The following is a 25,161-nucleotide window of genomic DNA, read 5'->3' on the forward strand; positions in this document are numbered from 1 at the left end:
TTTCCGTACTCTCTGTGCATCACTTTGTTCGAACTTTTCCTCTAATTTTTGGTTCACGTTTTGTTTGACTTTTTTGAGGTTCGCAATCGTTCTTTTGGTGTCTGCTATCATTATGCTAAGAATTCGGACCCGGTGTTTGAACATCACCTTCTCCAGTTCTCGTTTCGAAAGAAGTTCTGTTTTCATTGGACATGGTCTCCCTATACACCAACGTACCAGTGGACTACGCATTGGGATGCTTGGAGGAAAGATGGGGAGAAGTGGAACACCATACGAAGATCGACAAGGAGAGCTTCGTCGAAGCAGTGAAAATAGTGCTTGAGTCAACCTTCTTCGTGTATCAGGGAACCATGTATGGACAGACCTTCGGTGTACCCATGGGCTCGCCGTTATCACCAGTGATTGCCAACGTAGTCATGGAAAAACTGGAGCAGGAGTGCATAAGGAAACTGGAGGCCAATCAAATACAAATGAAAGTTTATAAACGGTACGTAGATGATTGCATGTGTGTGGCAGGTGTTGAACACATTCAGATGATCGTAGACACGTTCAACAGTTTTCACGATCGTTTGCAGTTCACGGTGGAAATGGAGGTGGAGGGTAAAATTAAATTCCTGGACATGACACTAGAGCGCGAAAACGATCGAATCATGACAGCATGGCTACCCAAACAGCAGATTGGACGGTATCTAGATTATACATCCAAGAGCCCCTTCCAACACAAACATAACACGGCGATCGCACTTTTTGATCGGGCTATAAAGTTGTCCTGTGGGGAAAAACGAAGGGAGGCCCTCAATCATGCAAGTGAAATTTTAAGGAAAAATAACTATCCATCATGGTTTACCGATAGAGTAAAAAAGGACAGAATACACAAACACTATAATACATTGGAAACACAAAACAGAACAACACAGCCACCAAAATACATATCAGCCCCCTACATACCGTGTCTGAGTGAGAAAATTAGAAAAATATTGCGACGTCATGATATGACTCTAGCCTCACGACCGCAAAACAAGATCAAACATAAAATCTTTAGCAAAATGAAAGATCGAATACCACCAGGCAAACAGAAGAACGTGGTATACTCTGTACCATGTGGAACGAACGACGGTAAAACGTACATCGGTCAGACAAAACGCATGCTGGAGGTGAGGATAGCGGAACACAAGAACGACTGTAGGAATAAGAATCCGAAATCTGGACTAGCCACACACACAATAGAGGAAGGACATGTGCTCGATTTCGACAACACCGCAATTCTAGAACGCATAGACGACCCGGCAACCAGGATGATTGCAGAGGTATTTCACATCAAGAAGGAAGGCGAAATGCGAACGGTTAACCTACAGCGTGAGTGTGGAAATTTCAACACCACCTACAACGGACTACTGGCTCGGTTAAGGAGAGAGCCGAAAACGCGAACACGAACGAATGCTACCGATGATGAAGTGGGCAACATAGGGAGTTGAGCAGGAAAATTTCATGTTAGTATAGTTTAGTCAGACAAGACCGATAGGTTGCACACAGCCATTTGTAAGTGTTAAATGTGTAATTGTTTTTAAAAAAGAAAAATTATAATGAAAAGTAATAAATATTTTCAGGCGTCTGATGATGGTCGAAGAATAGTAGACCGAAACGCGTTACGCGAAATAAAGCTGTTTTATTTAATTTTCACCGATAAGAGCCAGTAAAACAGATAAGCAAACAATTTAATCCAGTCTTGTAAGCTGCACGTTCACCCTACCGATATAGACGTCGTCACCGCTAGTGGACAAAAATTATGTGTCACGGGCTATGTTACGTTACCAATTACTTTCAATGGCACGACAAAACTTATCGATGCCTTAGTAATTCCTTCTTTGAAACGGCGGCTTATTTTAGGTGCCGATTTCTGGAACACGTTTGGCATAGTTCCCAGTGTTCCACCCACTTCAGTGGAAGCAATCGATTATTGTAACGAAAATCCATTGTTAACCGAAGATCAACTGCTTGAGCTAGAAACGGTTAAAAGTCTTTTCACAGCGACAGTGGAGGGTCGACTTGCAACGACATCGCGAATCAGTCATCGGATCGAGCTGACTGAGGAAGCGAAAAAGCAGCCTCCCGTTCGCATTAACCCCTTTCCAAGTTCCTCCAAAAAAACAAGAACAAATTAACCGCGAGTGAGACAGCATGCTCGAGTGCGGTATCATAGAGCGTTCATATAGCGACTGGGCTTTGCGCCTGGTGCCGGTCGATTAAGCGGACGGTACAGTGCGTCTGTGTCTAGACGCGCGCAAATTGAACGAGCGCGATTCATACCCCCTCCCGCACGCAGATCGGATTTTAAGCCGGCTTGGTCCTAGTCAATTTATATCTACTATCGATTTGTCGAAGGCCTTTCTGCAAATTCCTCTACATCCCAAATCAAAGAAATATACGGCCTTTTCAGTGCTTGGACGCGGGTTATTTCATCTCACTCGCATGCCCTTCGGGTTAGTAAACAGCCCAGCCACGCTGTCGCGTCTGATGGATCGTGTGCTAGGGAGCAGCGAAATGGAGCCCAACGTGTTCGTCTATTTAGACGATATCATCATCGTTAGCAACACGTTCGCTGAGCACCTTGAAAAACTTCGAGAAGTCGCAGCTCGACTAAACGCAGCGAATCTTTCGATTAATGTGCAAAAATCTAAATTTTGTGTAGCTGAAGTGCCGTATCTCGGTTACAAACTCAGTAGCCAAGGCCTTCGTCCCAACCCAGATCGAGTGGAAGCGATTACTAACTTCGAACGCCCCAAATCTCTAAGAGTCTTGCGTAGGTTCCTAGGGATGTGTAATTATTACCGGAGATTTATCTCCAATTACAGTGCAGTGGTGCTGCCACTGACTGACCTCTTGAAGGACAAGCCAAAAGCCATTCGCTGGAATGATAGCGCGGAAAAAGCGTTTCTAGAAATTAAAGAGCTTTTAATAAGTGCACCCATTCTGACTAATCCAGACTTCAATCGTCAGTTTGCCATTCATTGCGATGCTAGTGATTCCGCTATCGCGGGAGTGTTAACTCAAACTTATGATGAAGTCGATAAGCCAATTGCCTATTTTTCACAAAAACTGAGCACGACACAGCAGCGCTATTGTGCAACCGAAAAAGAGGCACTCGCAGTTCTTAAATCAATCGAAAAATTTCGATGCTACGTAGAAGGCTCGCACTTCAAAGTGTACACGGATGCCTCGGCACTTACATACATTTTGCGGAGCTGCTGGCGAACATCATCGAGATTATGCCGCTGGAGCATTGAGCTTCAGCGACATGATATGGAAATTAGGCATCGCCGCGGTGTGGATAACGTCATTCCAGACGCGCTTTCGCGAGCCATCGAGATTTTATGCGTGTCTTCCGATACCAACGATTGGTATCGCCGCACTCTAGCCAAAGTGGAAAAGGATCCTGAATCGGTGAAAGATTTTAAAGTAGAAAAAGGAATCCTGAAAAAGTTTATTTTGAGTCCCGGTAACACGGTTGATTTCCACTTCGAGTGGAAAGTCTGTGTTCCTCCTGAGCTAATCGAAGGTGTGTTAATCGAACATCATGATGATGCTTTACATCTGGGTGTAGAGAAAACGCTCGCACTGTTGAGGAAAAAACACTTTTGGCCCCGTATGGCCAAGGACGTGCGGTCCTACATTCGGAAATGTTTGATTTGCCAAGAAATAAAACCTAGCAACCGTTCGCAATTACCTCCAATGGGTCAGCAACGAATTACAACGAAACCTTTTCAAATCCTCGCTTTGGATTTCATCCAGTCACTGCCAAGAAGTAAACAGGGAAACTGCCACCTATTGGTAGTAATGGACCTGTTCTCGAAGTTTTGTTTGCTGATACCAGTCAGGAAGATTTCGTCCCCGCAGGTGTGCAAATTATTGGAAGAATGTTGGTTCAGGCGATATTCGGTCCCTGAAAACATAATCACCGATAACGCCTCCACTTTCTTATCGAAAGAGTTTAAAAGTCTCTTAGCTAAACACAAAATTCACCATTGGGCCAACTCCCGGCATCACAGCCAGGCAAACCCGGTGGAACGCCTAAACCGCACGATTAATGCCTGTATAAGATCGTACGTACGAAATGATCAGACACTGTGGGACACCCGAGTATCGGAGATCGAATTTGCCTTGAATAACACTCCGCACACCGCGACCGGTTTTACACCATACAAGATTCTGTTTGGCCATGAAATTGTTGGCGCAGGCGACGCACACCGACGAGACCTAGACTCGGAGGATGTTTCGGATAGTGCTAGAATGGAAAAAAAAGAAAAAATAGATAACTTTATTCACAATTTGGTGTACAAAAACCTGAAAAAACCATACGTCAAAAATTCCCATACTTACAATCTCCGAAGCAAAACGTTTGCCCCCACTTACAGTATAGGCCAGCCTGTCCTGAAAAGAAGTTTTCGGCAGTCGACGGCCCCGGCGAAATACAATGCCAAACTGGGTCCATACTACGTTCCGTGTATAATCCGGGCGAGAGTGGGAACAAGTTCATACGAGCTCACCGATGAAGTAGGAAAATCCCTTGGTATTTTCTCAGCTGCTGATCTGAAACCGCGTACCTGAAAAGAGAAAAATGAAAACAAAAGCAAATATTGAATCGAATAGAAAAGTTACTAGATTAAGTTGAAACTTATCGTTTAAATCTTCTCCCGTATCCCGTAGACCTCCGGTTGCTGCAGAGCCGGTAGGAAACTGTGACGAAATGAACAATGATAGGTGATATCATCACCGAACGATGTTAAAATGTGTAGACCTGTGTATGTGTAGTGTCGAGTAAATGTTGTTTTGTCCGGCGATCGAGGGAAATAATATTGACTCACCTTCTCGAACTATTTCTGACATCAATACCTGGAAAAAAATAATAAAGGTTAACAAAAATGATAGGCGATAGGGTTTGATATTTTGATAGAGCGCTCAAAAAGAATTTTTCGAGAAGTAGATTTAATGATACTTACCTGAAAGCTGCCCGTAGCCGTAGCTAGTTCGGAAATGAAAGCACAACTGATTTGACAGATAAATCGCTCAAGTTGAGTGAGTTCACTAGGGTGCGTACACACATAGCTGTTTAGTTTTGCCAGCATAAATTACCTTTGGGCTCTCCCTGAGAGGAAAGCATTGAAATGGTAGGTGCTGCTAAACTCGAGAAAATTGAAAATAATAGGAGGGAAGCCATATTTAATTTCGCTCACTGTTTTCAAAATATATTTAATTTATTTTGAAGATAGTCAGAGGGGTATTGTAACCTGCGGTTCCCAAAAAGACTCTTGGGACTTCATCCCAAGTTTTCCTTACGAGTAAGTACGACTCAATGAAAAATGCTGTCAACATTGCGAGAGGAGAATGTTGATCCCAATATTCTTCGCCTTTATCTGGCAACCTTCTCTCAGAAGGGTGTGAACGTACTCCAGAATGTATGCGAAAAGATTGCGTAAAAGAGGGTATTAATTAACTACGTCTCGTGTAAATGCGTTGCTGAACGGATGTGGCCGAATGTCAAGATTTGACAACTAGTGACAGATCTTGGCCCTCTCTAACAACTTTAGCCCTAGAACTCTCGGCATCTTTCCGGATACGTTCTTTTCTGTTCCTAACCGCGAAGGCGAGTAGAAGTGCGCGACGGAAAATTTAATCTAACTATTGAATTGGAGAAAAGTGAAGAAGTGTAAAATAGTTAAAAAGCAGTATAGTTTAAAAAAAAATAAAAAAAGCTAAGAACATTAAGAGGGACAGAAGGAAGTTGAAAAGTGTTACCAAAATAAGAAGTGTGGTAAGTCGTGCGACTTTACCTGACTAGATACAGTATGTAAAATTAAATTTGTTATTTAGATCTAAGGCATTGTAACAACGACACACGGTAACGCTACACTAACGGAAAGATTAAAATACAACGAAAAAAAAGGTAAATTGTTAATTAATAAAATGTAGATCATTATTGTTAAAACCTAAGGCTAGCACATGTTAAAAACTAACTAAATGTACAACACAAACACTAATAAAAATGAATAGGTCCAGAAAGGGCCTTTTTTTCTGTTTTTGGAACAAATTTCCAAGTTTTTCCCTTCAGAAAATTTGGAGAAAGCAATCCAGAGATTCACACATCGTTCGCCAGCGGTGAGGCCTGAGTCGGTGTACGGAACTGTCAGCGGAACTGGAAACAAGCGACCCGTGGGCGGGAATCGCTCCTAGAGGCAGTTTCGTGAGTTTACTAGCATTAAGACTGTGCATAGTTGTAAGAGTACACAATTAATTACTGGGAATTATAGTAGCCGTACACGGCTTAAGCTAGCTTGCAAACTATTCGAGTTTAGGTACTATTTTGCCCTCACTTCGCTTATTGCAACGATTAACCTAAACCCGCAAAGGGGTTATCAGCCCTCGCGTCTTTTCGGTTGGTTAGAAATAATCGCATCCGTTGCCTTTGAGCATCCCCCCGTTTGTTAGGGTCCGTTCAGCGACATATGCCACAGTTGACCGCGAGTTAGTTCATCCCCCTTAGTCGATTGAGTTAATTCCCCTTCACGACGAGAAGACTGTACAGGGTGGTTCGCCTCGGCTGACAGCATTAGTTCACCAGTAAACGACACCCATGAGAATCAAACCCCGACTGGAGTGCAGGTAGCCTACAGTTGGGGGTTTTCGAGGTTACAGGTACTCGTAAGAAAAATTAAAAAACTCCGTCATGTTTTCATGACAGGTTTCATGAGTACAATCAGGAAATAGTAGAAAGTCGAAAGACATGCATCCAATATGATGCAGCACTGACAACGGAGGTTGTAAGGATTAATTCGCGAGATAGAATGATGAATCAGAAAACAGGTGTAGCAATCGGTAAAAATAGTATACCTCAGCACAAGTAATGTTACAAGCATTATAGTTAACATTCAATATTTCCTTCTACAACTGGTGAGTTGGATCATTTAGCTAAAGAATTGGAAACCCCTCATGAGCTGAGTAAAAGGATTTTTCACACTATGATCTTTACAACATGAAAATATTAGAACTGAAATTATTAGCTCACTTCTACGATGTCATTAATGTTTTGTTTTATTTGAAATTGTTTTAAACCTATTTTAATTGTTTACTTGTACACTAAAGTCGCTGTTTACGCGGGGGATACGTGCCGCGTAAAAATAAACCGCGTAAATTCCAGAATCCGCGTAAAAAAAACCGCGTAAACTCCGGAATCCGCGTAAAAAAACCGCGTAAAAAACGACCTTAGTGAATAGTAAAGACACAGCTGGTTTGCCGTAACACGGTTTTGCAATCTCTTGGTCAATCGCCCGTTAGTGAGTCGAAGGTCAAACGATCGAATAAATACAGTAGCAAAAAAAAACTGCTCAAGGCATCAAAAGCTTTGAAAAAATCTTTTGAGGCTGTTTCTAGTCAGCAAAATGAAGGTCTAGAAAGTGCTGGAGAAGAAATGGTTCGGCAACTCAAAGAAAAATTTCATTTTTTAATAAAACGAGCGGAAAAATCCGCCAGTTGTCAGTGTTGCCAGGTTCGATTCAGTTAAATCTGTTCCAGGAATCCGAGGAATGCATTCGGCGACACCTCAAGCGGACGCTATCATTCTAATGAAGACATTGTCGAGCTCTGATCGGGTATTAATTAAACAAAAATCAAACGTTAATTTCTGGCAAACTTGTTAAATAAATATAATTTATGAGACGCACGTTGTACTTTAATGGCTGTTAATTCAGGTACCATCAAGTAAAATGTGAGAAACGAGTTTTTGAGATTTGAAGCGGTGATTTAGTTTGGGATGCGTTTTAATAAGGCATGTCGCATTTGTAGGCGTATTGTTGGAATTCAACGAACTCGTTATCCTAAAAGTTGAATATCTCCGCAACGGCGCATATTGCATTTTGGGGATAGATGATTCTTATGTAAAATTTTCCGCTGAACACATTGGTGACATCATATTTAAAAAAAATTGGGGGTGTTTTGAGATAAACGAAGTTTTAGTTTTTAAACGTGAAAATATCAATATTGGCAACACTGTTTACAAAATTTGATGATGCCATTCGATTGTAAATTTAAAAACCTTTAAAAAAATGTCTAATATTGTCTGTAGCTCTTACGATCTCTGAGATATAATGTTTTTCCAAAACATGGAAAATGATTTTTTGTCAAAAAATACTAAAATGGAGGGCCCCGCAATTAGAGGTGGGTTGTCCGATTGACCCAACACTCTGGATTTTTCAGTTTCGACCCAAAACAAGTCATTTTATTCATTTTGAAGTGAATCGGAGAGGGTCGTTGCATTTGCCTGATCACTTGACATTCTCTGGAAAATTCTAGGGGGGGGCCTAAAACTTTCTAGGGGGTGCTGAAGCCCCACCGTAGTTGCGCCCATGATTTATGTATTCCCATGAAAACCCACTTCATAACCTTCATATTAGAACATTTTGTTTGAAAGAATCCGTTGAAAAGAATTTTATTCAGAGATTTTTTGAAAATTGCTTCTCCTGGAAAATTTGCTCGATGGCACATAGACCACTCCGTTCCGCAACGGCTCATTTGCAGATTCTTCATAGTTTCTGAAGACTTTTCTGCCTATAATTCAAAAATATGCTAATATGCCGAGAAAATCGCATTTTAAAGTTTTTTTTCGGTACAACATATTTTAACTGTTCATGACAACTTTTTTTATTGAGTATATGCTGGAACCTTGCCGTTGAGTTGAAACAGCAAAATCTGCAGAAAAATTCCATCCGCCACGAGTTTTTAACACATTAGCCGTTTTTTTTTTCAATTATAAACCAAAGGTCAGTTGACAAACCGGTGTACAATTTGGCTAATATCCATACGATGTGAATCAATCGTGCTCGTTGGTTATGAAAATGGTTTTCAATTTAATAAAACAACACGGAAGCACAAGTGAGGATGAAAAGGACGACGAGACAACTGTTACGTTACAACAATATAACAATATAACTAAAATATTATTATTCATGATAATCTGATAATCCAGTTTCCTATTTTTCTCATCAAATCCAAAATGAAATCTGAAACTTCTTTTGATATAACTTCTAATCAACGAGCTACACGAGTACGACTTGAACTGCGTTGCATAACGGTCGTATTTTACCAACAGCTCGAGGCTTATCTTAGACTACCGAGAGATATTGAAAATTTTCCGCTTTCAACAGGTAATCTTTTTAAAAGAGTATCTGTTGAATTGCAAAGTATTGAATTTGTTTTTAACGTTTGACGAGTGAATAATTTGTGTTGACAAAATTTGTGTAAAGTGAAAGTGAAGTGAATGGATGAACCAAAAAAACTCGCTTTGATGCGGCTGCGAGGAAACGTGAGACTTCTCCTCCGAGTGATTCAGAAAGCAATAGGTTGGAATTCTTTCTACCATAGGGGATCAAGAATTTGAAGCTTCTCGTTCTGAGCCAAATGCCGGTATGAAGAAAGCTAAAGTTCCACCTATGGTGGTAATAGTTGCAAATTTTAAAGCTTTTCGTTCAGAACTTTCATCATTTCTTTCTGATGTGAAAGATAATTTTCAAATTGGCCCCCGAGACGAAATTCGTATTTTGGCCGAATCTTTTGAAGGCTATAAACATCTATTACAGTATTTGACTGAAAAGATGTACAAGTTTTATACCTATGATGCCAGAAACGAGAGACCGTTTAAGGCTGTTATGAAAGGTCTTTCAAATGACCAATCTATTGATGAAATTAAAGATTGTTTGACAGAATTACTTGATTTTTTCCCCAATCAAGTAATTTTGATGAAACGTAAATCAAATGCAAATATTAATAATACTGGAATACACCAGGAAAATTACTTGGTACATTCGGATCGTGCCAAAGTAAGTAATTTAAATTTTCTAGAAAAAGCACGTGTTTTATTCAATGTGCGAATAAAGTGGGAAATTTTTAAGAGACATGGAGGCATCCATAATCTCACTCAATGCCGGAATTATCAAGCCTATGGCCATGGAACTCGCAACTACCATATGACAACAAAATGCATGATATATGGTGACTCATCTCACACAAAGGACATCTGTCCTGCGAAAGAGACCACTGATAATTTCAAATGTGTAAATTGTGGGGGTAAACACAAATCAAATTTCTTTGATTGTCCTGTTAGGTCGAAAATTATTTCCTCAAGACAACGTAGGTATACTGCTCAGGCAACACCAGCCTTTCCTGTAGCTAGTGTGTCTGTAGGTAATAATTCAAATTTAGAAAACAACAAATTAAAAACAAATAATCCTGTACAGACATCACCAGGCATTTCATATGTTAGTGTCCTTTCAGGTAAAATTTTGAATTCCAACAGCAACAAGCCTTTCGTGTTTGGTGCTGAAAAGTCAGCCAGTATTGATTTACCCAGTCAACCACAAATCGTATATCAATGTAGGAAAATCATCGCAAATATATCTTAACAAAGTCGAAATCGTATACCACGCTTATTATCATGCGCAGAAATTAAGTTTCAATTGTATATCATGGTGGAGTCTAACCGATTTACGATTGTAAGCTTAGAATTGTGAGATAGTGTGAAACAAATCACTTTCAATCGGAAATTATCGTATATAAATACGTATATCAATAAATTGCATATCATTATTCCTATGTACGTATGTCGCCTCCAAAATAGTACGGATATGCTGTTCTTGTGCATCAAATGCGAGTTTGTATGATATATATGAGTGCGGGTATTGAAATTGAAACGTTATTATACGTATGAAAATGTTGACTAGGTAGGTAGTCCAACTCCCGAGAAGATTGACTACCTACAGCAATCCATGCTGCAGCTAATGTCCGCTTTGTTGAACTGTAACTCGATGAATGAATTTAAATAAATGAATTTATATAATGTTGTAAATTTTCTAAATTGGAATGCTCGCTCTTTAAAAGCGGCGATATTGCAGTTGTGACTGAAACGCTTTTAAAACCTAACATTAAATTAAAAAGAAACCCCAACTATATAGTTCACAGGTTCGATAGAATTGATGTTGCCGGAGGTAGAGTTGCAATAATTATCCACCGTCGAATAAAACATCGTTTTATGCTCTATCTTGAAACGAAGGTTATTGAAAGTTTGGGAATTTATAGCCGCAGTGTATTTACCTTTTCAATGTACTGGTGAGCAGAAAAATCCTTTCAAGGGAGATTTACAAAAACTCACGAGAAATAAATCTAAGTTTATTATCATCGGTGATTTTAATGCAAAACATCGATCGTGGAATAATGCACAAAACAATTCCAATGGAAAAATATTGTTTAACGATTGCTCGGCTGGATTTTATTCAGTTTTATTTCCAAATGGTCCTATATGTTTTTCTTCTGTTAGGAATCCATCCACAATCTATTTGGTATTAACAAATCAAAGTCATTCATGCAGTGATTTGTTAACTCATGCTGGTTTTTGATTCTGATCATCTTCCTATAACTTTTTCCATATCCCGTGAAACTATTTTAAATTCCACTAGGTTTGTGTTTAATTATCACAAGGCCAATTGGGATCGATATCGTACCACGATCGAAGGAAGTTTGAATTGAAATATTGTTCTAAAAAAAAAAAACAGTGCTGATATTAACGGAGCATTGGATGATTTGTGCAGTTTAATACTCAATGCCCGAAACTTATCAGTTCCTAAGGCTAGAGTGAAATTTAATACACAAATAATTGACAATGAGCTTCAACTTCTTATACGTTTGAAGAACATACGGAGACGTCAATATCAAAGAACTCGTGATCCTGCTTTGAAAGTTATTTTTAAAGATTTACAAACAAAAATCAAATATGGTTCACTTTCTTGCGAAATGAAAATTTCATGAGAGAAGTTGAACAACTAAAACTATATTCCAAACCTTTCTGGAAGCTTTCGAAGGTTCTTAAGAAACCTTCGAAGCCCATTCCAGTCCTCAAAGATGGTGACCACATATTTCTTCCGAATGAACAAAAAGCTCAAAAATTTGCTCAGCAGTTCGAGAGTGTTCATAATTTCAATTTGAACGTAATGAGTCCTATTGAAAATGAAGTCTTACAAAAGTATGATCAGATCACCAAGATCAGATCATCAGATCACTCAAGATTTTTTTCCTAGAAACTAACATGAATGAAATACATGAAAGCACCAGGAGATGATGGGATTTTTTATATCCTTCTTAAAAGTCTCCCCGAAAGCTCTTTAAATTTCTTGGTAAGAATTTTTAACAGATGCTTCGAATTGACATATTTTCCCTCAAAATGGAAAAATGCCAAAGTCAGTCCAATTTTAAAACCGGAAAAAAATCCAGCTGAAGCATCAAGTTATCGTCCCATTAGTCTACTCTCTTCTATAATCTCTTCTATAGAATTGACTACTCATCAGTTACTTAAGCAGGTATTAGACGAAGCAAACATTTGCTATTTTTGATACGAATTTTATTTGCGCAAAAAAAATCCGTACCAAAAATAGTAAATATTTGCTTCGTGTGATATCCGCTTTAGAGTAACTAGTATGATTCGTACTAATAAATCTGAAGGTTATTCCACTGGAGCTAATTTTGTAGACATAGAAAAAGCATTCGACAGTGTTTGGCATAAAGGTTTGATAGCTAAAATGTCCAATTTCCGTTTTCCTCTTTGCATCACAAAAACGATACAAAGTTACTTGACTGACTTACTCTTCAGGTTAACTATTTGAATAGTAAATCTGATAGATTGTCTGTTACAGCTGGTGTACCTCAAGGAAGTATCTTGGGCCCAGTCTTATATAATGTTTTTACTTCTGATCCTCTTGATTAACCACCAGGATGTGAGAAATCTCTGTTTTGTGACGATACAAGCATTTCCGTAAAAGGAAAAAGCCTTCGTGTCATATGCAGTAGGCTACAGAAAAGTCTAGATATATTTTCTTCATATTTGCAGCAATGGAAGTTTCTCCTAATGCATCAAAAACACAATTTATTATTTTTCCTCATAAACCAAAAGTTTCTTTTCTCAAACCCACCAATAATGTTGTTAAGATGAACGGTGCAATCTTAAATAGGTCTGACCAAGCTAAATATATAGGGCTAATTTATGATAAAAATCTTATTTTCAAAAAGCACATTGAGAATATCCAAACAAAGTGCAATAAATATATAAAATGTTTGTATCCTCTTATCAACAGAAATTCTAGACCTTGTCTCAAGAATAAACTGTTAATTTACAAACAAATATTTAGACCAGCAGAGTTATATGCATTCCCCATCTGGACAAGTTGTTGTACAACCAGAAAGAAGATGCTTCAAATGATTCAGAACATACTTCTGAAAATGATATTGAAGCGTCCTCGCTGGTTTAGCACGAATGAACTACACAGGCTTACTAATGTGGAAACATTGTCAAAACCAAATTATAATTAACCAAACATGTCAAACCAAATTATCAATAAGTTCCGACAAAAATCGTTGCAATCCTCAATTACAACGATTAGCTCACTTTATACTACACTTTACACTTTTTATTCACTTTCAATATTTAATTCTATCACTTTTCACTTGCATATACGTATTTCAACACTTACATAGTCCCTTCGTCAGTGCTTATTTGGATTTATAGTCAGTAAGATAGGTGTAAGATTAGATTAAGGTTTAATTTTAAATTCCTTTTCTTTTTCTTGACAAGTAGGTTCACCATTTTCCTAAGATTATATTCGCTTAACTGCGGAAGCAATTACAAACTTTTAATGAAATAAAATTTAAAATATATGTAATAGTGTTGATATGTCACCGTTTGTGGCAGAACACACAATAAAAATTCTGAATAAATATTAATAAATAATTAATTCATCACAAAACATCCCCCACTATTAAAAAAAATCAACGAGCTGAAGAGCATTTAGAATGTAAAGATTTATGACAAAAGGAAACAGTCACGCGTTTTGATCATTGGGTTTGGCAACACAACAAATAAATTCTTGTTGCATCAAATATTCTTCGTTAAAAAGTCAAATTTGATGGAAGAGCCTTGTTCCCTTATCTGTCGCCAGTAACCACCAGACTACAACACGCTTTCGAAAGTTAGACGAAACAAAGTACAGTAATAATACACTGATTCGTGAACATGCCACAGGTAGAAAAATATTGGATATTAGCCAACTTCTCAATTATTTTGGATATTAGCCAAATTGTTTCACATTTGCTGCCTTCCCAAATGTATTTTTTGACAATTGGCTTCCGTAGGGACCTTGTTTAGGGGTTTAACAATCACGAGAAACTGGTTTCTCGATTTTGACGAAAATCGCATATTAGCCAATATTTGAATTTTGGGCAGTTTTGTTAAACTCTCGTTATATTTGCGCAGATTTTCTAAGAATATGTGCAAATTTTTGCCTGCCCGAGCGATTTTGTTTTCGAATCACGGATATTTTTTTTCAAATTTCAGGAAGATATTTCCAGTTTCTCGAGCAGTTGCAGACAATTTTCAAAACCATGTGCCATTTCTGTGTCGCTGATAAAAACAGGTCAGAAACTTATTTGCATCGTTTGCACTTACGCGAAAGCTCATCAAGATTGGAGTCACCCTGAACGAGTGAGCAAAAAAGATTATCTCACAATTTTCCAACAGTTTTGAGTGTGATTTCGGTGATTTCGCTTGAATGCGAAAGCTGACAAAGTCAATTTATTTTTCAGTTCTGGCAACGCAATAGTGTGTGGATGCCAAAGTATATTAAAAGTGCAAGCACAGAGAACAGACGTTCATCTTATTTTCAAAAGATGTGTAAAAACTTGCAACCGTCATTCAACAGTAAGTGGTAATGCTCCCGCTATGTGGCGTTCGTGTCACTTAAAAACCAAGCACAGATATCGAGAAAATATCGACACAGCGATATTTATGCAGTGCAACTGGGGCACCACAAGTCAGATGTCGTTAGTGTATTAATGTATTCGGATTCAAATTTTTACACACGATTTCCAAATTTCTTTATATGAACATGAATGTCTGTTCTCTGTGGTATAACCATCTATGAAAGTTTCTAGCGCACTCCTATAGAATAAATGTTTTCAAAATATATAGCCAATCCACACTTCTTCTCAAGGCATTAAAACCTACGGGGAAAGAGGATATAGATTTACATCCACTTTGGGAACCACTCGCTGATTGGTTGAAATTGAAAACCCCGAGTGCGTTAAAATTTATCATCAGGCTTACTGTTTTGATTTTTGCAGTGTTGCTGAACAACATGTTTTGATGCTTTGATTTGTGGTTCATTTATGATTTCACCATTTATAATCTAAAATTTTCAAGTGAACATTCAAAATAAAGTACAAAGCGTACAAATACGGGCGTAGTAAGAGATCCCATTGGGATCATCACTTAGATCAATTTCCAAAAGATCCGCAAGTGCACAGGGAAGGAATAGGGTTTTTCGTGAAGCATATAAGAACGACATACTGCTGCTCGATGTCGGAAGTAAATTGTGTAGTGTGAGCTTATTTCCACTTTTGAACCGTTCTGGATTAAGTTTGAAACAAACCTGTTGAGGCCGTTGAGGCACATTGCTTGTGCGGAGAGTACAATTTAGATGGGTCAATGAGTGAATAATAATCATCGACACGTTTCAGGGAGACGATAAATCTATCGCCTGCAGTAGGGATTATGCATAATGGTGATTAGAAGTATTAAAAACATTCAACTATTTTCTGTGTGAATGGCTTCACTTGCGAAAAATACAATTGGGATCATAGAGGTGGGTGATAGAGTAAGAGTAAGAAGCCAGTTGTCGCTCCTCAGATCAAAACCAACACAAATCGACATGTCTTCATTCATTTACTAAGCAATAATTTACATAAAAAATTGCTCATATATATTCGTAAAGTTTCGGGTTTCTAACGGTGTGTAGCAATTTTTGTTCATTGGATCTAAAACATATAGGAATATATATAGTTTGCTTGTCTTTCAGTCACGCGCACGACAAACGAAAGTTACTCAAATTGCCTTTTTCCCAAGCAAACTCTGGAGATGAGGTACACTAAAGTTTGGTATTGAGCAAGATCGCGCCAAATCACCGATGGTCGAATATCGACCATTTTTGATTTGAATGAAACTTTGCACACGTATTTGGCTCAGCAAACTGAGCATTTTCCACAGATGGAGCGATTTTTTACACCCATGAGTTACATTCTAAAAGGGCGTATGCCTTTTGGCTTAGGCAACACTACCTACTTGTTTACTAATACTAACTGTTTTTAACGTGTTTTAACGTGTATTTTCCCAAATAATTATGATTTTTCGAGCTTAAATTAGAAATAACTCGAAAACCAATGCCTTTAGAATGTTAACTACCAAGAGCTTTTTGATTTAAAATGACTCTCTGCATCTTTTAAAATCATCAGAATACAAATATTTTGAAAAATGTTTGAATTAGAATTTTTATAAAAAGATTAATCTACCATAAAAAAATTATTTTTCATTTCTCCATCCTGGACTTTTTTTTTAAAAGTTGCGTATTAACGTCAAGTTTCTTTAAAAAAATAAGAAAAAAATTCAACCCTTTTTTTTCTAAATTGAAATTTAATGTTTATTTTTAATTATTTTTGGTCAAAAAAAATTTTTTTTGTACAGTGTATATTTTTTTATGGTGCATTTTTAATTCCCTACAACTCATTCTCAGACAGTTTTTCTATACAACCAACGGTTTCTGGGCTACAATGCTTCGAATAAAACCTAAGCCAAAAGGCATACGCCCTTTTAGAATGTAACTCATGGGTGTAAAAAATCGCTCCATCTGTGGAAAATGCTCAGTTTGCTGAGCCAAATACGTGTGCAAAGTTTCATTCAAATCAAAAATGGTCGATTAGATTTTCGCGTATTTCCAGGCGATTTGAAATGATTCTGCTCTATTTTTTTGTGCGTAGCAACGCAAACACTCCTGTTCTGACTACAAGTTACCTTTGCTTTTAGTCCTCCACTCACCTCCTCTTGCCTGGTATGAAACCAGTCGTAAGGAAATCAAAGCTAACTGCGTCTTAACTGATATTCGGCACACGTGTTTAATTAGCACATGGCTATAGGTTCTGATGCAGGTGCATCGACAAAAACCGCCAAAAACGTAATGAAGGGCGGAGGGTAATTTTAAGATGTAAGAAAGACATTGTATCAAAGATATCAAGCATGTAAATGAAATTTAAAGTTAGCCAAACCACTGTCAGTTGATTATGAACGTTACTTTATAGTTACATGTCCAATAAGTTCTGTAATGTCATGGCATTGCCATCAAAATTAGGTTGTCAAGTGATGGAATAAGGCAGTAACTGTTGTATTTCATTGAGGATAGACTATGAAAAAGTCAAAAAAATAATGGGGATTATAAACCTATTTGCACGAGAAAATAAGCAGTTTGATTTTTTTAAAGTGTGTAGCAATTTTCCTATGCATTGAAATTGTAATTTTCCAATAGTACAGTTATTCGATAGCAAAAAGCTATATTAATTACGACCGAAGACAAAAATAACGAACATTCATAAATAATTGAAGAAAACCGGCTGTAACTCGCCAAAGCCATTTTATGCAAAACATCATATCGAGATTCAAGTTTAGCTTATGGCGCGTGACAAGCCGCACTTGAACTCTATCCTACTTTCTTCCTATTACTCAAAGCTCTAACAAAATTTACAAAAATGTTCTCAGAAGTTGTACTCAAAGATAAAGCAATATAATTTTTTTTGAGATATTTTTAAAAATAGAAAAGACATTTACCCTACACAAGACATGCTGCACATATTGTACCCCAAATTAATTCTTTAAGTATACTACGACGTTCAAGATGTACGAAGAAAGGGATAATTATTTTGCTGATACGTGAAAATTTTAGCTGTTTCAAAAAAACTTAGAGTATAAGATAAACCCATTCACGACGAGTGACATGCAAATGCGCTACAGTAAGCCATTTTTTTTATTTTTCATCAAATAATATTTGTTTGCTTATGTAGAAGAAGACGAAAACAAAGAAGTAGACACAGAAGTAGACAAAGGTGGTGGTGATGGGATGAGGATTGTTATGTTGTTACGCAACACTATAAAAGGTTTCTATGATGGAACGCAAATGACAGATGTTTCATGCGCGTCTTTTATCATGTGTGAAGTTATATAGAGTATTAGAGAGGGATTTGAACTACCCATCAATGCTTAAAAGAGGACAGTACTTCGTTATACCAAGCTATGCTATTGTTAATAACAAATTGCAGAAACAAACTTTTGCATGTGTGAATATTTTTTTGAGCAATCCAGTATTTTATCATGAGCAATGGTTTTTGTAAATTGTTTTTTTTTTCAATCACATTCATTTTTAGTTATTTTGTAAGTTTAGTTTGAATATAACATATGTAACATCAAACAATTGAGAAAATGAACTATTATTCAAGTTATGAAGTTTAAAAAAAAAATAAATCGTTAGAAAACAATTTTTCGAAAATAATCAAATAATGGAGAAAAAGTCTTTAAATATTGGAGAAAACAGCTGTGCAGTGGTTTTGTATAAGAAGCGAGATGCAGAATCGATTTCGAGTAAGCAATCAATCCACGATCTACTGAAACCAGCGCTGGCCATCTGCATCGAATTGTCGATAGTGTCATACATCTTGAACTTCAACTCGATATTTCAAAAAAAAAAAAAGATTCATTTAGATTAAATACCAACTTTTAATAGTCAAAATGCATTTGAAAGTGGCTAGCCACTACGGGCCAACTAGTTTTTTATAGTATAGTATAAAAAAAAACACAAGGGTTGTATGCAAATCTGCGACCGCAAGGTTGACGTCGAACTACAGAGGTTGTTTGTTAAATTGAATTCAAAGTACGTTTGTTAAATTGAATTCAAAGTACGAGTTGAACTGCCTTGCAGTACTGTCACATTTTTAATAAGTGTTTAATGTGTAAATTTGTATTGGTATGAAATTTTTTCCTCTATAGGTGATCAAGAATTTGAAGACCTAAAATAAAAATAATTTCCAATGTTGCTGTAAATTTTTGTAAAAAAAACTGAAATGTTGTTGGTTAATGCCGAAAATTCAATAACTCCTCTTCAAACCGGTGAACAAATTCAAATACTTGCGAACGACCTTATAGTCTAGAAGAAACTAAAAGAAATATAGTCACAATTTATACCTTGAAAAGAAATATAGTCACAATTTATGCCTTGAATGATTGATAACATTGCTAAGCGCGAAAAATATAACACAATAGAACCCAAAATCTACTCTAAAAAAACTCTGGCAAAACAAAATTGGAATCCAAAAAGAAAATAGTCAAAACATAATTTAAATATTTAATGAAACCATGAAATTGTCAAAAAAGAACAAAAATGGTCAAAACAAAAAATGTCTAATAAAGTTTTGAAACCGGTCGAAGAAATCAAAAAGATCCAAAACAAAAAGGGTTTAACAGTTAGTTCAATATGGCTAGAAGCTTCAGTAGAAGCTTGAAATATATAAAATTTTCCACAAGCTACAGTCATTGTAGCGATTTAGAGCGATTTTTAACTCTTTCTTTAAAAAACGAAAGTCAATGATATGTATAAAATTTTTAAAAATCACGTTTTGCTCAAAGAATTAAAAAACGAAAATCCGTGAATCGCTAAACACTTAATTATAGGTTTTCCTCGAACCGGTCAAAACCTTTTCTAAAAAAAATCTAGGTTTAGTCAAAAAAAAAGGAAATAACTTCAAAAAACCAATTGAAATCAAATATCAAAATGATCCTAAATTTGGTACTAATTATTGAAGTAGATAATTTTTACGAGAGGAGAAGTCTAAAAGAAAAGGGATTATAATTCAGCCTAATGGTTGGAGGACGTTCCTGAATATAAAAAAAGACCAAAGCAGATATTGATTCCAAATTTAGGCAAAAGTGGTTTTATAGATAAATGAGACTTATGACGAAACTCAATCCAAGTTTAGCTGTGAGCTTAGGCGACATCCATAAATTACGTAACGCAAAAACCCAATTTTTGGACCCCCACCCCCCATGTGTAACGAAACGTAACGCCAACACCTACCCCCCAATAAAAATTACGTGACGCTGCAGAAGGCTTTGCTTGATAAAAATGCTCGTTTTTTGAGAGATTTTTCGTTCCGTAACGCTAAACTGACCTCCCCCCCTCCCCTGTATAACAAATCGTAACGCTCAAGCATATTCCCCCTCCCCCCTATGAGCGTTACGTAATTCATGGATGCGCCTTAGTTGAAAATGCTTGGAAGAGTGAAAAAAAAATTAAGAAAAATGATTCCAAATTACTCTATGAAAACTTGAAAGTACCTCTGCTGAAAAGAGAAAAAGAAAATATCCTAATTTACCTGAAATTAGCTTCAGGTTAAATTTTAAATTTATTTTTTGGCTTGACAAGTAGGTTTACAATTTTCTACAATTATATTTACTCATCTGCGAAAGCAATTACAATCTATTGATGGAATTGTAACCAATCGTTATAGTAAAATGTAATTATTTTTTAATTGTTATAAAATGTATATATTAAACCCTGATAATTTTTCGTATAAGGTACTAAGCCTTCATAGTTCAAACTCTTACACAAAACCTATGGGCATACGGGACAAAACGAGTCGACTAGCCGCCATACCAAATTTGAACTACGAGCATTGGCGGGTATCGAGTACGCGCCAACAGCGCATTTGAATCCAGCCGAGCGAGTGCAACAGAAGTGTAAATTTCGAAAAAACTATTAAAGTCAAGTGTGATAAATCGGTGAAGTAAAGCCCGATATTAAGATAACCACGAGAGAAGATAATGGATTTATCCGTCTTCGAAAAACCTTTTGATATTGAATAAATTTGCGAGTGGCGATCGCGATAGCACTTGGCACCCGCTTCGGCCTAGGTAGCCTTAAGTTGCCTACCTCTAATCGTCAAAAAACAGCAATATCTCGGGCCACGGCCCTAAACGCAAAGGAGACGAATCCCTTCTGTCGCTGACCAGCGGAAAATCATCGCTTGGACGCGGGATCCCGCACTTCGAGCCAGGAGAGTCGTCAGAGAGAATCAGCGGTACATACCTGTTGTGACACCCGTCGAACCCCACACCACACCGTTCAATAAAACACTTTTAAAAGAAGTTGAGCGTTTCAGTGTTCAATTTAGTATCGTGAAATCCCTCCAGTTTGCCAAGTAGCGCGCCGGACGTGTGACTAAGTCCAGATCTCGTGCTGCTGAAGTTTGTCGGGAAGCTACCCTACTTGAGGCCCGAGGGTAGTGACAAAATAAAATTTTTAAATATATGTAATAGTGTTGATGCGTCACCGTTTGTGGCAGAGCACACGAAATAAATTCTGAATAAATTTTAGTTAATAATTATTTCATCACAAAACATCCCCCCCTATAAAAAAAACTTGTATTGAACAAGTTTCAAAAGAAAGAGTGCATGTAGATTAAAATAACGTTTTGGTTTTAGTTCTTAAATTTGACGGCACATATAGTTTTAATACCAGCATTACAAAACGTTTGTGTGTTGTCAAAATACGACAACTTTTCATTATAGGAAGTGCCGACTAATGTACCTACTATTGATGCTGCTCGCTACTGCACAAAAGCAGCATTTACTAGAGGAAGTGCCTCTGCACCAGCTGGCCCTGTCAATATCGCTGATGATACCACTCATGCTGCTGATGCTATCCGCTGCCACAGCTGCTGCTGCTACTACTGCTGTTGTCGCTGTAGAACTAATATGAGCAATTTCGGCTGCATCAGGCTCCTAAATAGGCCAAATAGTATGGGGGCTAATAGCGGTCTCGATCAACTATATTAGTTGAGAGAATTCGTTATCGATATTGTTTTTGGCACATTTTGCATGTGTAGGATAAGTACAACGATACACCGTGCCCCAGTGCTAAGTCGAGAAAATTTCGACTCGATCGGGAATTGAACCCGATATCACAACCGTGTGGAAGAGCTAGCCGACCGACATCGCTAACCATAGAGCCACGGGGACCAGGCTAAATAGTACATTTCGAATTACTAGGGCTCTAGTTCTGTCGACCGTGCTTGAAAAGCAATCATATAACGACCAATCAGAGGTCGAATATTTTGTTTCGAAAAGGCCTGACAATTTTCGCATAATAAAATTACGATTTTCGGCATTTGAGAGGTTTCTTAGAAGATTTTTTAATCTATTGCTGCAAGAACGAAGGAAATTCATCGAAAACTAACCATTTTATTAGCATTTGAAATTGCACATATTTTTCACTTTTTCCGCTTTTAAATTTTTGTCTTAATCCCTATGTAGCCGAACTTCTTGAGAGACGTAGTTCTACGTCAAAATTCTTAAGAAGCTTGCGGTCACATTCTAAAATATTTTGTTTTTCTGCATTTTCAAAACAAAAATGCTAAAAATAGTATTAAATTTGTTTTTTCGGCAAAATAGAAATTTATGCACAAAAGTGATCGTTCAAGGACTAACAATGTTATAAACAAACCTTGAAAAGATGTGACAATCCTTTCGATATTCTGCCTGAGCAAGAAGCTGGTGAAATGGAAATTATTAGTAATGAAACTATACAAAATGTAAAATATTAAAAAAAGGAGAAAGTTCCGCCTATTGTAGTAACTATTTCTTCTGAATTTAATATTTTTAAAAAGGAACTTTTAACGTTTGTTTCTGACGTTGAAATTACGTATCAAATTGGTCGTAGAGGCGAATGCCGTTTATTAGCCGACTCTATAAAGGGTCGTAATCGTCTTATTCAGTATTTAACTGAAAAGATGTATAATTTTTTCACATATGATACGAAAGCGCCAAGCCGTTCAAGCTCGTATTGAAAGGTCTCACCAACGATCAAGCCGTTGATGAGATCAAACTTACTTTAACAGAATTACTTGGCCCCTTTCCCTTAGCCCCTTTCCAAGTAATTCTAATGAAACAAAAATCACGAGGCGAAAACAGTCAGCGCACTGGAATTTCCCTTGTTAATTATTTAATTCATTTTAACCGCAGTGAGGTTAATAACTAAAAAAATTTTGAAATAGCACATGTTCTATATAACGTGCGTGTACAGTGGGAAGTTTATAGGAAGTTTGGCGGAGGTGAAAAGCATATCACCCAATGCCGTATTTGCCAACGTTATGGCCATGGTTCAAAGTTCTGTAGCATGGACCAAAAATGTCTCATTGTGGAGACTCTTCTCACAAAAAGGACACATGTCCTGTGAAAAAGAGTAAAAATTTTCGCTGTGCGAATTGTAATGGCAACCATATGTCAAATTTTTACCAATGCCCAGCCCGTTTAGCAATTGTTAAGGCAAGGCAAGGTAAACAAATATCAATTTCCCAATCAAAACAAACTTCAAAACAAAATTCTCCAAGCGTACTAGTACCGCCCACTTCTTCTACTCCTTTGCATACTCGTTTAACATATGCACAGGTTACAGGTAGTACAAACATTCTACCGCCTAATGTTGGTAGTTCGAAAATGACCTTTAATATGGGAGGTAAGCAAAACACGGTGGAAAATAAATGTACACCTATTACCCCAGCTAATATTGCTACCGAAAATATTTTTTCTAATGTCAACTGCCTGGGGCCTATTACGGCAGGTAAACTTTCTTTTCTGCAACAGGCAATGTTCGATCTCATGAACGCCATGTTGCAGGCAAAATCAATGTTTGAAGCCATTCAAATAGGTACAAATTTTACAATTAAAATTGTTTCTAATTTAAAATTTAGCAATAATTTTAAATAAACCGATCAAAATTTTAAATTGGAATGCTCGCTCATTGAAGACCAATGAGAATGAGCTTTTTAACAGTAAGTAATGTGCATATTGTAATTATTACTGAAACATTTTTGAAACCTAACATAAAATTAAAATATGATGCCAATTACGTGGTTCATAGATATGATAGGATTCAGGGTTCCGGCGGTGGAGTTGCAATTGTTATTCATCGCCGAATCAAACATCGTGCTCTTCTCTATCTTGAGACGAAAGTTATTGAAACTTTGGGGATTGAAGTCCAAACTGAACTTGGGATTTTATTTATTGCCGCAGCATATTTACCATTTCAATGCACACGCGAGCACAAAAATTATTTTAAAGGTGATTTACAAGAACTCACCAGAAATCGTTCGAAATTTTTTATAATCGGCGATTTTAACGCTAAACATCGTTCATGGAATAATTCTCAAAGTAATTCCAATGGCAAAATTTTATTCAATGATTGTTTTTCAGGATACTATTCTTTTTTGTCTCCGAATAGTCCTACATGCTTTTCTTCTGTAAGAAACCCATCAACAATTGATTTGGTGCTAACAGATCAAAGTCATGTATGTAGTGATTTGATCACACATGCTGACTTTGATTCTGACCATCTTCCAATAACCTTTTCTTTATCACATGAATCTGTTTTAAACCCTATGACCTCTGTTTTTAGTTATAACAAGGCTAATTGGGAAAGATACAAAACTCATATTGAGAGAAATTTCAATAATGAGCTTGATTTGCAAAACGAAGTGAATATTGATTCCGCTTTGGAAGCATTAAAATGTGCAATTGTTGATGCCAGGAATTATTCTGTTCCAAAGGCTCAAGTGAAATTTGATTCACCAATAATTGACGGAAATCTTCAACATCTAATTCGTTTGAAAAATGTCCGCAGACCTCAATATCAACGTTCGCGTGACCCTGTTTTTAAAACTATATATAAAGATTAACAGAAAGAGATTAAACATAGATTTACTCTTCTGAGAAATCAAAAATTTGAGACTAAAGTTGAAAAATTGAAACCATATTCAAAACCTTTTTGGAAGCTGTCGAAGATTCTTAAGAAACCTTCAAAGCCTATTCCAGTTTTAAAAGATGGTGAACGTTTTCTTGTATCCAATGAACAAAAGGCTCAAAGACTTGCTCAGCAGTTTTAAGAGTGTTCATAACTCAAATTTGAATTTTGTGAGTCCAATTGAAAATGAAGTCAAACGTCAATTTGATTTAATTTCTTCCCAGATTTTTTTACCTGTAGAAGTAATTGAAACTAACTTGAATGAGATTAAATCAATTATTAAAAATTTCAAAAATATGAAAGCACCTGGTGACGATGGAATCTTTAATATATTAATCAAACATCTCCCTGAGAGCACAATGGAATTTTTAGTGAAAATTTTCAATTGCTGCTTCAAAATTGCATA

The 25,161-nt window shown here is 37.0% G+C and overlaps 1 protein-coding gene and 1 long non-coding RNA gene across 2 annotated transcripts in view; one reads left to right on the forward strand and one right to left on the reverse strand.

Moving 5' to 3' along the window:
• Window positions 1-4,453: 4,453 nt before the first annotated feature.
• On the reverse strand, window positions 4,454-5,010 carry LOC129718996 (uncharacterized). The gene is made up of 3 exons (XR_008727103.1): window positions 4,998-5,010; window positions 4,863-4,890; window positions 4,454-4,734 (listed from the first exon to the last, which is right to left on the reverse strand). It is a non-coding gene; the product is annotated as an uncharacterized LOC129718996 (long non-coding RNA).
• A 651-nt stretch (window positions 5,011-5,661) lies between these two features.
• LOC129718993 (uncharacterized) overlaps window positions 5,662-25,161 on the forward strand; it is a 115,653-nt gene continuing 96,153 nt past the window's right edge. Inside the window, exons 1-3 of the mRNA XM_055670291.1 lie at window positions 5,662-5,809; window positions 5,869-5,941; window positions 6,049-6,238. The gene's annotated coding sequence lies outside the window, so the exon portion shown is untranslated. The remainder of the gene's footprint in view (window positions 5,810-5,868; window positions 5,942-6,048; window positions 6,239-25,161) is intronic.

Source organism: Wyeomyia smithii, chromosome 1 (assembly GCF_029784165.1).
Source record: "Wyeomyia smithii strain HCP4-BCI-WySm-NY-G18 chromosome 1, ASM2978416v1, whole genome shotgun sequence".
Taxonomy (NCBI): Eukaryota; Metazoa; Arthropoda; class Insecta; order Diptera; family Culicidae; genus Wyeomyia; species Wyeomyia smithii.